Source organism: Mustela nivalis (genome assembly GCF_964662115.1).
Source record: "Mustela nivalis genome assembly, chromosome: 16".
NCBI classification, from domain to species: Eukaryota; Metazoa; Chordata; class Mammalia; order Carnivora; family Mustelidae; genus Mustela; species Mustela nivalis.
Window position 1 is genome coordinate 11,236,882 of NC_139035.1, and position 8,545 is coordinate 11,245,426.

Genomic DNA, 8,545 nt, shown 5'->3' on the forward strand with positions numbered 1-8,545 from the left:
GTGGCAGTCTGGTGCTCCACAGGAACATGAGGGCTTTCTATCTCTTTGAGGACAGGAAGATTTGGCCTTCAGATGGCTTTTGTCTAAGGAGTCAAAGGCTGATGAATGATTGATAAATGCTGCCAACAATCTTTAAGTTGTTTGACTTTTTCTTGTTGTCAAGCTGAAACAGAGAAACTGTGACCAGTGTCCCTTCAGAACCGGAAGTAGCTTCGTTCTTTGCATAAAGTCTAAATTTAGAAACTATGACCCAGCAATTTGTTGAGAGGAAGTAGGCCTGGAGTTTGAAGAAATTCTAATTCTAATTAAAGAAATTCTAATATTCTACTTTAGAACCTGAGGAGCGTTTCCTGAAAATGGGATGGGTGAACTGCTGTCTACTGTCCTGAGGGAAAATACCCCTAATTAGGGACAATAATTTGGCCAGGCCTGGGGTTCCTAAAGCAGTATAGGGCAATAGCATTCTTCTGGGCTTTTCCAACTGCGAATCTGCTCAGCTCTTCAGATGGGTTATGCTACAGGTGTTTACAGCACACAGAAGATGCACCCAAAGATGTCTTTGCCCATAGTGGTAGGACTACACGGCCGAAGAAAACAACGTGTCTTGTGAAAACACGACTCAAGCTTTGATAATTCCATTGATGAAAGATTTACAATGGACTCTGTCCCAGATTCTGATTTCACCATTATCTATAACTGCAGATACTGAAATCTTCCTTGGAACCCACTGCTACCAAAAAGTTCTTTGAATTAATAATTGTAAAAGAACATGAATTTCCTAAGTATCTGCAGGTAATTTTTGTGTATAAGATTATTTATGACTTTACAAGGCTGCTTGTTGAGGGATCCATTTTCAAATGATTGCTGGCGTATTCTTATTGGTCTCCAATTGTTGTGATTAAATGGGAAATAGCTGATACTTTCCTTTCTAATTCGAGCAAATTCCCTGGAGATATCACCCGATCTAAATTTCCTACACAAGCTGGCTTGGCAGGCCCACTGCAAACATTGGTGTCCAAGCACTCCTTAAGTAAGATCGAAGCTGGTATGTAAAAATACACAGTATTCAGGAGGCCAGCACTTGGTTCTAGACATCTGAGGGATTAGCACGCAGATTAGTAAAATGATCCGTGTACACATTAAGGCACATGCATTGTCGGGAAGCTGTGTTAGGGTTATGAGAGTCGTTTCTTTTTCACGTGCATGTGTTCACTTAGAGAAGGTGCCTCTGTTACTAGATGCAACCAGAGCTCATCTAATCATTGGAAAAGATCCGCTGGGGGCATATCATATGTCAAGGGCTATAGCAGGTGCCAAGGACATGGACATGAGTGCGAGCAGTTCCCGTCCTGCCGTGATCCACGGTCTACCTGGGAAGGCAGAAGCATAAGCTAACGTTGGCAGTTAGGGTGAGAGCTTTCAAGATGCTGCGTCCTGTTTTTATAAAGAGTGACTAACCCAGAACTCAACACAGTACATACTCCAGTGAAGAATGCATATCCTCTAATATAGGAATGTTCTAAGAGGGTACAGTGGGGACCTAAAGGGGAATACTTATCAACTCAGCCTGGGGTGGCAGGAGGGGTGGGGGAGGCCAAAATCAGGGAAGTCTTCATAGAGGAAAAAATAAATTGCTGGTGTGGTAGGCTGGGTAACAGCCTCCCAACGATGTCTGTGTCCTATCTCCAGCACATGTGATACGTAAGGAGCAAAAGGGACTTTTGCAGATAGGACTGACTTGAGATGACTTGAGATGGGGGGGATTAAGTAGCTGGGCCCCATGTAGCCATGGGGTCCTTATGGGAGAGATGCAAGGGGGTCCGAGTCCACAGGAGGTGGGAGAGAAGCCTGGGGGATTCTGCCTTTGAGCTTCCAGAAAGAACCAGCCTTGGTGATCTCCTCGACTGAAGAGTTAATGAGATTGACTTTAGACTTCTAACCTCTGAGACTTTGAGATAATAAAATGTATTGTTTCAGGCTGCTAGGTTTGTAGTAATCTGTCACAGTAGCAATAGGAAACCAAGACACCAGTTCACTCATTCCCTGGAACCCGCCCTTCCCGGTGATTTCCTATACACGCAGAGACTCACCCAGGGCTGTGGTCTCTCAGCCCCACGCCCTTTCTTCCAGGGACTTGGACCCTACCTCAGTCAGTCGCTGCGTTCTCCAGTGTCCCCCCCCCCCCCCCCCCCGTGACATGACTCATGACCGCAGGTCCTTGTAACTTTCACTCTCCAGGCTCCCATTCTGACCGCCACTTCCTGTTTGCCCAGCGCTCTCTCTAGAGCCCGGGCCCGTGATCCTACGGTCCCGCTGGATCCTCCCATCCCCTGGCCCCACCACCTGTTCACTGTCCTTCACCCCCGATGTCCCCGCTTCCCTCCTAACCCGATTTAGATTTCTTGGGCAAGCATCACAAGCATTCCCTTGCCTCTCTCTCTCGCTTTGCCCTTTATTTGCTTGCCAAAATTCCACCCCTGCTTACATCCGATTTTCTGCCTACACCTTGTCTGCCCTGGGACAGCTGCGGGCGACCGAAGAAACATACAGCCATGCTGCTGGGTCTAACTTCACCCCCTCCCCATCTCCCCAGCTAACACACCCCTCCCTCTCCTCACCCCTACCCTGCTTCTGATCTCAGGAAATGGGCAGTCAGCAGAAGGCTCCCGCGTGCTCCCACTGTCTCCTCTCGCCGCCTCGTCCACGCCCCGCTGTCACTCCCGGTGGGCTGTCTGTGCTCCTGTCACAAGCCAACCTCTCCATTCCTGCACCAGCTCCCGCCCTCTGTCCTCTGCTCAGGAGCAGCGCTCCTCACATGACTTCCGTCCTCTCCAATGTGGTCATTTCTCATCTTGGATTTGGGGTCATCCCTGCGTCAGAGCAAAACCCGTCTTGTTCTCTGTTTTCTCTCCTTCCATTCCTCTCGAACCCACTCTGGTCAGGCTTTCTTTCCCACTGCTTTCCGGAGATAGCTCTGGTGGAAGGGGTCTGCGACTCTGGCTGCCAAACCCAGTGGTCAGGCCCCATCAGAGTTCACTTTCTGGAAGCGCTTGACATAGCGATCGCACCTTCTTTCTTGAAACGCGGTTTTACTGTGGTTTCCGGGATACTCTTTCTTGATTCTCCTGCTCAGCTGACGACGACTCTCTGTTTCCATGTGTCTCCCCAACCTCGAGACACCTGGAGACCCTGAGTTCAGGCCTTCTCTGGCTCTACCCACTCCCCAGAGATCTCATCCAGACACACACTTTTTGTATGCTCACTGCTCCCACATTTGTATCTCCCATTTTAAAAAAAGTTTTATTTATTTATTTGAGAGAGAGAGAGAGAGCGTGAGCAGGGAGGGGTAGAGGGAGAAGGAGAGATTCTCAAGCAGGCTCCGTGCTGAGCGTGGAACTCAGTGCAGGGCTCGATCCCACGATCCTGAGATCATGACTGGAGCCACAATCAAGAGTCAGACGCTCAACTGACTGAGTCACATATGCGCCCCTGTATTTCCCTTTTGAACCTCCACTTATTTTTTTAAAAAGATTTTATTTATTTATTTGACAGAGAAAGATATCACAAGTAGGCAGAGAGACAGAGAGGGATCATGATCCCAAGTCATGACTTGGGCTGGAGGCAGAGACTTTAACCCAGGCGCCCTGAGCCTCCACTTTTAACATCTCGCCGCTACCTCGACATCCCTCCTTGGATGGCTAAGAGGCAGATCAAAAGTCTTAGGCTGAGCTCCTGCTTGCGGCCTCCGCTCTGGTGATGGATCACTACCCTTACTCCCGCTGGGGGGTTCCTGGCCTCAGGAGATGGCCAGTCCATCCCTCCAGAGCCTCCAGCCTCAGTTTTGCCTCTCCTCTTCTACGCACATCCCCGTCTAATCCATCAGCAAGTTCGGTCAGCTGTGTCTTCATGATTCCTCAGGACCCAAGCACTAACCACCACCTCTGTGTCTGCTACAAGCACAGAGAGTCCAAGTCCTCTCAGCCCCGCTCTCCTGGGTTCCTGCACTGGCCTCATTGTTGATCTCCTTGTTTCCACCCTGGCTCCCTGTCCCAGCAAGAAGGCTCCCTTTTCAATGTAGAAGCCATTTAACAAACATTGATTTATTTACTTATTTTAAAAATTTTATTCATTTATATAAGAGAGAGAGCAGGCAAGCAGGGGCCGAGGGAGAAACAGGCTCCCTGCTGAGCAGGGAGCCCCATGTGCATCTCGATCCCAGGACCGTGGGATCGTGACCTGAGCCAAAAGCAGCCGCTTAACTGACTGAGGCACCCCAGCGTCCCTTAACAAGTATTTATTGATGGAACATGGGCTCTGTCTGAATGGCGAGGGCCTGTCACGTGTCTGCTATATCTCTAGATGCCAAACTCTCAATGGCCAAAAGGCTGAAAATGGTCTGCCCCTTTGACCTCTTGTGCTCCAAGCACACCAGTCCCCTTCGATCCTTCAAAGAAGCCAAGCACGCCCCTACCCCCAGGACTTGTATGGGAGGTTCACTCTGCCTGGAATGTACACACCGCTAGCTTTCTCACTTCTCTCTGGGCTCATGGAATCAGAGAGAACTTTGGAAAATAGCACTGTCTTACCTGCAAGCCCAGCACTCCCTGCCCCCATCCTCCCCTGTATACTTCCACGCGACATTCATTTATGCTCTAACAATATTATTGTATATTTACTTGTGGATCCATTCATGGCTTGAGTCCCTCCGCTAGAATATAAAGTCCATGAGAGCAGGAATTTGAGGTTTTTTTTGTTCACCGCCAAATTCCCAGTGCTTAGAATACTTTCTGGCATGTGGTAGATGTTCCCTAAATACTTGAGGAAGAATGTATAGGTTTGGCAGATAAAATACGGGATGTCTAGTTACTCTTGACTTTCAAATGAAAGACACATGAATTGTTTAGTAGCAGGGTTTCCCATGGAATATTTGGACATACTTACACTAAAAAATTATTGGTTGTTTATTAGAAACTTAAATTTATTTGTGTGTCCTGTATTTCTCTTAAGATGGCAATCCTATGAACGAATGAATACTTAATGAGGGTCTTGAAGAATCTTCCGGAGGAAGACAAAAGCTAAGAAAAGACCTTCTGAGGAAAGAGTAAATTTGCAGAGTGCACAGGTGTGAAGGCAATAGCAGCACTCATTCAGAGAAGAGGAATTTAGAAAGACTGGCCTATTCTCAACTCTGCCAGAATTACTTTGTTGGAAACTGGAATTTGAAAGGGTCAGTTTCAACACTTGGACAGAACATAAGTCTCATCTTTATAGAGGGGTGATATTAAAAGTTTATAGGAAGTTCAGAGGACAGAATCTTTGCTTCTTCACTACACTTCTGTTACCGGGAAGGAAATACAAAATACCATGAGAGCATCTGGGGGTGGGGGAAGACATGTTTTTGCTGTTTCAACCTTGGGATTACGGGAAGCCCCATCCACAGCCACCACATTATCAACACCGCTGATATTCCTAGGCCCATGTCTCTGGGCGAAGTTTCCTCCCTTATAATGGAGGACGTTATGTGCCAATTAAATCTTTTAGGCCGCGAGAGATGTGGCGACACACAGTGATGCTACCGTGTGGTGTCCGTAGGCCTCTGCAAGACTGAGGCACTCATTTACCCCAGTGTCAGGAGTGTTGATGACTGGCTGCTCTGGTCTGAATGATTTTCTGTGAATTGCCATTGGCCGAAGAGAGCCACCTTGCCCAGGTCATGCCCTCGACCTAGGTGGTCCCCAACCCAGCCCAGAACTCACTATGGGACCTGCTGAGGCCCGCACCAAGATGACAGAACAGCTCATATCTTCCCTCTCTCAGTCCTTCATCCCTCTCTCCTCTTCATGTTGATCTCATGACACTCCTCCCTTTATAAATCCAGTGTATGCTGATTCCTGACTCAGAGTCTGCTTCTTGGACAGCTTGACCCAGGATGGTTGGTTTCGGGAATGATCTGAAGAAGCCAGCTCTAAAATGGATCTGGAGCTGGGTTACTAACAAGTCCCCAGCCACTGGTTCTTCCCCCTCAGCTCACACCTAAGGATCATGGAGGGTCTCTCTGACCTGTTGATGGGGAGGGAAAAGGTGATGCTGAACTCGCAGGGTCTGCTTGGAGTTTGGATTCAAGATGAAAAGGGACCCTTCTGCACTACTCTGGAGGGAGACCCAGAAAGACAACGAAGGACATCCTACCAATTGGCAGATTTCTGGAGAATGTTCACATCTACTCCCAATGATTAGTTTCCCTGACAATGTTAGAAGATTGGGGGCAGAGACATTTGTAGAACAGACATGCTGATGGACCAACAGGCATGACCTGGAGCACGAAGTGTTTTGAATCCTACAGTTCATGCCCAGCAGAGAACATCCACCTTGGACAAGGTTCCAGAACCAAGGAGAAGTAACAACAACGGATAGTCATCAGCCACACCAGTGATGGCTCAGTGGGTACGTGGACAGATAACCTCGGTGGCAGGGATGGAGGCTATGCATGAGCTCAGAAGTGTGGGCTCTCACTCAACAGGGTTGGTCTGGAACTGCCAAACATCCAACCTACCAGCAACATAAGCCCACTCTGAGTCCCCCGTGCAGCCCCATCTTTCAAGGAGACCCTTTAGCCACTTGGTGCCAGGTTAACTACACCGGACCCCTTCTACGTTAGAAGTGGTGGCAATTAATCTTGGCAGGAATCAGTACATCCATATGCCCTATCAGTCCGAGGACCCACCTTATAGCAAAAGGAATATCAAAGTGGACACACAACCATGGGATGAACTGAACCTTGCCAGCCTGCTAGAGGGGTGGGATGGTCTTTGAAGGAGCGGCCAAGGCTCGGGCTTGGAGACAATAGCCAGCCAGGATGTGGTATCATCCACCAGGTTGCAGATCATACCCCGAATCAGCGAGCACTGTGTGGTGCTAGGTCCCCAGAGGGAAGAATATGCGGGTCTGGGAAACAGCGTGACGACAGGAACGGCTGTGTTTGTCATCACGGTCGGTGACTAATGGGAATGTGTACTTTCTGTCCTGGTGACTCTGGACGCTGTGGTCTTAGAGGTCTTGTACCTCGAGGGGGATCCACTTCCATTAGCAAACACAGCAATTGTTCCATGAAACGTTAAGCTATAGCTGCTGCCCAATCACTTCAGGCTCCTGATTGTGAGAGTCAAGAAAAGAAAAAGAAATCATCATCCTGGAATGTGGCGTATTGGGGACACAGCAGGGGTCGTCGACTGTGATCCTCAGAAGGAGGTGGGGCTGCTGATACACATGGAGAAAAATATGCTTGGAAACCACATTGCCTCCGGGAGAATTTCCTTGTACGCCTTTTCCCAGTGTCGATGGGAACATAAGGAATAGCTTGGAGGACCACAGGGGAGGAAAGGGAAAACTGAATGTGAAGAAATCAGAGAGGGAGACAAACCGTCAGAGACTCTGCACTCCAGGAGATAAACTGAGGGTTGTAGAAGGGGGGGGGGTGTGGGGGGATGGGTAGCTGGTTGATGGGCATTAAGGAGGGTGCGTATTGCATGGAACACTGGGTGTTATACGCAACTGATGAATCGTTGAGCACTACATCAAATTATTAATGATAATAATAATAATACCACAGTCACAGCATGAGAAGGGCATGACAACCAGGGTCTCAGACCTATCAGGGTGAGAGTCAAGGGCACCCTACAAAGTAAGCCACCAAGACCAACAGAGCTGCTAACCAAGGGTGAGAGGACTCTAGAACAGGTGGTAGAAAAGGGAAATGACCTGTTGACACCCAAGGATCCATTGCTCTGGTGACAGAAGTTGCAGTGTTTCCTCTTTTAAATTTTCCAGAAAAAGAACCAATCTGAGTCCTGTTTGCAGAACTTGCTTTACAAAGAAACGAATGCAGGCAGTTAGTAGTTAATCCTGGCATATACTGTCCTCATCTTCCCTTCGGGACTGAGATACCATTTCTCCAGCTGTTGGGAGTGCTGGCAGCTGAAGGCTCTCAGCTGAGTCACTCTCCAGAAATGCTCTTAGTCCCTCGCCCAAGAACATACCCTTCCACGGGCCAGTTTCCAACCAAAGGCCGTTAGATGCAGGTTACGAATGTCTAACCCCTGGGCGTCAAGGTGGGACCAGCCAGGCTCTGCATGGGTCCCCTGGAGCTGCAGCCCGGCTTTACGCATCCCACTTCAGCTCCTTCCTCTACTTCCTTCGCTCGCCATTGGTGCTGATCCCAAAGACACTCCCCAGTGAACTTCCTGCACACAAATCTGTTTCACACAATCTTCCCCTATATCCCAGGGGATGTGACCTAAGAAAACATTGTTGCAAATTTAGTATAATTTATGGCCAGGCAGAGTTAAATAATATGAGGAACAAGCTGGGGAAAGAGTCATTTTCTGATAATTCACAAAGGAAATGGCACAGAGGCATTGGGCGAATAGCGCTGAGAGATAAGGAGAGTGTTGCTGGGTTGAGCTTTCCAGATGGGGACAGGACTCCCTGTTGAGACTGTTTCTAGAAAAGAATCAGAGTGACAGTGGGTGAAATGGAAGGTTTGGAC

The 8,545-nt window shown here is 48.5% G+C and overlaps 1 long non-coding RNA gene across 1 annotated transcript; it reads right to left on the minus strand.

Moving 5' to 3' along the window:
- Positions 1 to 1,065: 1,065 nt before the first annotated feature.
- LOC309850196 lies at positions 1,066 to 2,256 on the minus strand. The gene is made up of 2 exons (XR_014304127.1): positions 2,146 to 2,256; positions 1,066 to 1,370 (listed from the first exon to the last, which is right to left on the minus strand). It is a non-coding gene; the product is annotated as an uncharacterized lncRNA (long non-coding RNA).
- Between the last annotated feature and the right edge of the window lie 6,289 nt (positions 2,257 to 8,545).